Consider the following 3,502-nt stretch of genomic DNA (forward strand, 5'->3'; position numbering starts at 1 on the left):
CCTGCACTCCCACCTCCAAGTTTCTGGGCTGGGCTTGGGGGCCACGGGGAGGGAAGGGGGGAGGGACGCCGGACAAAAGCTGCTCCTGGTAAACAGCTCTGACTGGAGCCCAGATCGATTGGGGCCGTGAGGAGCTGTAATTAGATTGAACACTGGGAAGGGGGGAGAGGGGAGCCTCTTTTTGCTGTGATCGACAAAACGGGAAGTTTTTTCATGACTCTGCTTGGCCCGGCCCNCTGGGCCTTGCTGGGCCACCTGGGGCAAGTGGCTTGCCTTCTCTGAATAAATAAGGAGAATAATCCCTTACGGAATGACGATAAGGATGAAAGGATAGGACGCGTGTAAGGCTCCTGGCACGTAATGAGCCTGCTTGCTGAGGTCCGCTTTGCGCCCCGTGTGCGTCTGGAGTTCAAGAGAGTCGCATCCTCTACCAGCTGAGCAGCCAGGCCCCCTCTGTGAGCTTTCTGAGGAGCATTTGCATCTCTCTCCCTTCTGTGAATGTGTGATGAGTTTGTGAGTAAACTGCTAAGTGGATAATTAATGAATTGAAGATTCCAGCAGGTGGGCAAGAAGGGCCTCTTTTGAAATGTAAGGGCCTGAGGCTGAGTTCTGACTCTTACCCTGAACTTGATGCCAGAGACCCAGCTTTCTCTTTGAAAGAATGGAGGACCTGGCCCCTGCCTTGACCCTCACAGGGTGGCCAAGTTCCAAGGAGCTGGGACTGTTCCTTGAACACCCTTCCAGCTCTTCATCATGCAGACAAGATAGGAACAGATGTTCTCGCTCTTGTCTTCTATACACAAAGGGCTGCCTGGTGCCTGTTCACCTGCCCTCACCGTCTCTCCATACCCACACCACAGCCTTTCCCTCTGCCAGCTTCTCAGTACAGCTACAGCTACAGTCTTTTGCCTAAATCAACATTCAGCTTTACATTATTGTGATTTCTGTGAATATCGTCCACAGCTGAGCCACATAGAGTACTAGGATTGCATTTCCTTTCTTGTACAACTGTTTGTTTTTCCAGGAGTTAGTAGTTGCCAGTCATGAGTTCTTCCCACATCCCCAACAAAATGCAAACCAACTCAATAGGATTTTCTACACATATTAGGTTATGTTCACTTTCCACTTCCCTGGGTGCTGGATGGGGCTGCCCTCCATGTCCTGGGTGCCTTTGTTCCACAGTCTTCTAGGCTCTCCCCTCATCTTCTGGGGGACCCTCTCCTTTTCCTGTCAGTTGAATCACATTTTCCTTTTTAAGGAAAAAATATTTAACATTTACTTATTTTTGAGAGAGTGAGCAGGGGATGGGGCAGAGAGGGAGGGGGACAGAGGAGCCAAAGCAGGCTCCAGCTGACAGCACAAAGCCCCAGGTGTCAACTGTGAGATCCTGACCGGAGCCAAGTCCGGAGCTTAACCGCTTAAACGACTGAGCCACCCAGGCGCCCTCACACTTTCCTTCTTTAATTTACCTCCTCATTTTGGCGAGACTCCTCCTCCAGGAGCTTTCTGAGAAAGAGTGCACAGAAGTCAACTTTCAGAGACTTTGACTATGTCTTCATTCTACCCTCCTGTTTGGTGTTCAGCTGGGCATACAATTCCAGCTGAAGACAATTTCCCTCCGAATTTTGAAGGCATTGCTTCACCATCTCCTAGGTTTTGAGAAGCCCCAAACCACTCGGACTCGCTCCCTTCCGTGATGTCTGTATTTCCTCTTTGGGAGCTTTTACTGTCTTCTCTTTGTTCCGAGCCTCAGAAATTTCACAAGGATGAGCGTCGGGAGTATCTTTTCTCATCCATTGAGCTGAGAACTTCATGGGCTCTTTTATTTTTTTAAATGTTTTTTTTTTTTTAATTTCTGAGAGAGAGAGAGAGCGTGAGCAGGGGAGGGTCAGAAAGAGAGGGAGACACAGAATCCGAAACAGGCCCCAGGCTCTGAGCAGTCAGCACAGAGCCGACGTGGGGCTCGAACCCACGAACCGTGAGATCATGACCTGAGCAAAGTCGGATGCTCAACCGACTGAGCCACCCAGGCGCCCCTCACAGGCTCTTTTAACCAGGACTCACTCACATGTGCTTCAGTGTGGATTTTTTATTCACTATTTACTTGGGAATCTCTTCCTCCGGGACTGTGTCCTGATCAGACAACAGGCCCGCGCAGTTCACCCTCCTTTCCGATCATCCTTCTCCCGCTTCCCATCTCGGCATCTGCGTTCTTCTACTTCCAGAGATACCAGAGACGCGCGCTTCGAAACTGCGCTCCAATCCTCGCGCTGATTTTATTCCAGCGCTTCGGTATTAAATTCTAAGAGCACCGTCTTCCCTTCTCGTTGTCCTTTTTATTGAACAGCATCCTGTTCTTGTTGCATGGATACAGTCCTGTGGCCTCACCCCCGAGAGCATCGCCAGCGCCCCTCCTGGTTTTCTCGCTCATCCCGACCCCCTCTCTCTCATCAGAAGCTTTTCTAAGCTGTCCAGCAATCTCCAAACCTCACCCTCACTTAATCATAAAACCTGCAACAGCCCATTAGAAGCGCTGTGCATTTCAGGTCAGAGGGAGAGAGGGAGGGGAGAGGTGTGAATGAGCCACGGCACAGGGAACATTTATTTATTTTTGCAGACGTGTGTGGACATTGATCCGGCAGGCCATCTGGTTCAGACTGTTCCGGAACCAAAAAAAAAAAAAAAAGCCAGTTTGGCGCGTGGTCCCAGCAGGCCGCCAGCGATAGCCTGCAGGGGTAGCCTGCGCCCGGTGCGGACACTTACCGAGGTGACAGGTGACAGTTGCAGGGGTGAGGGAAGCAGGCCGGGTGGCCCTCCCCCTCCCGCAGCCCCTGACTGGTATGTGGCGGAGAAACTGAGATTCGGACCTCTGTGCTGCGGCCCCTGGAGGGAGGGAGCGATCGCTGGCCAATGCGCTCTTCCCTGCTCTTCCCTTCCACGCACTGGCCCCGCCGCATGGAGGGGAGGGTCCACTTTGGAGCTGGGCTCTGAGTCCTGCTCCACCACCCCCTTTGCGCGCAACCACCAGCCACGGGCATGGGCAGCCTCCGCAGACTTCTCCCTGCTCTGAACCGGGGGTGGGGGGTGGGGGGTGTCCGGCCTGCACACCTGCCCCCCCCCCACTGGTCCTCCCTGCCCCAGAGGATCCCGAGGCCACTTGAGGGAGGCCGAGTCTGGGCCTCAGCGACTCCTGGCAGAGGGGGTGCTTAGGTATCAGCGTCAGCCTGGTGACCCAGGGTCCCTAGGCTGCCCGGGGAGGGAGGGGGGCACAGACTGTTCCCTCCCATCTGAGGCCTGATGCCCCATCATTCCCGGGGAGGTCATCGGCGATTGTGACACGCGGGAGGACCTAGTCAGTAAGGCTTCTTCCGCTCAGTCTACACTGAGCCACAGCTCACCTGTGGTCTTTTCAGGTCGTTTCCCCCACTGGCTGTACTCTCCGGGCGGGGGTGGGGTCCGAGCCCTGCCCCCTCCCCCCCCTCCCCGCACTGGGCTTGTGTCC

The 3,502-nt window shown here is 54.3% G+C and overlaps 1 long non-coding RNA gene across 1 annotated transcript in view; it reads right to left on the reverse strand.

Moving 5' to 3' along the window:
* Positions 1 to 2,514: 2,514 nt before the first annotated feature.
* Positions 2,515 to 3,502, reverse strand: part of LOC144228679 (uncharacterized) — a 1,677-nt gene continuing 689 nt past the window's right edge. Inside the window, exons 2-3 of the long non-coding RNA XR_013334245.1 lie at positions 2,764 to 2,883; positions 2,515 to 2,657 (exon numbers count right to left, since the gene is read on the reverse strand). This is a non-coding gene — a long non-coding RNA (uncharacterized LOC144228679). The remainder of the gene's footprint in view (positions 2,658 to 2,763; positions 2,884 to 3,502) is intronic.

This window comes from Crocuta crocuta, unplaced genomic scaffold, assembly GCF_008692635.1.
Source record: "Crocuta crocuta isolate KB4526 unplaced genomic scaffold, BGI_CrCroc_1.0 scaffold443, whole genome shotgun sequence".
In the NCBI taxonomy this organism is placed as follows: domain Eukaryota; kingdom Metazoa; phylum Chordata; class Mammalia; order Carnivora; family Hyaenidae; genus Crocuta; species Crocuta crocuta.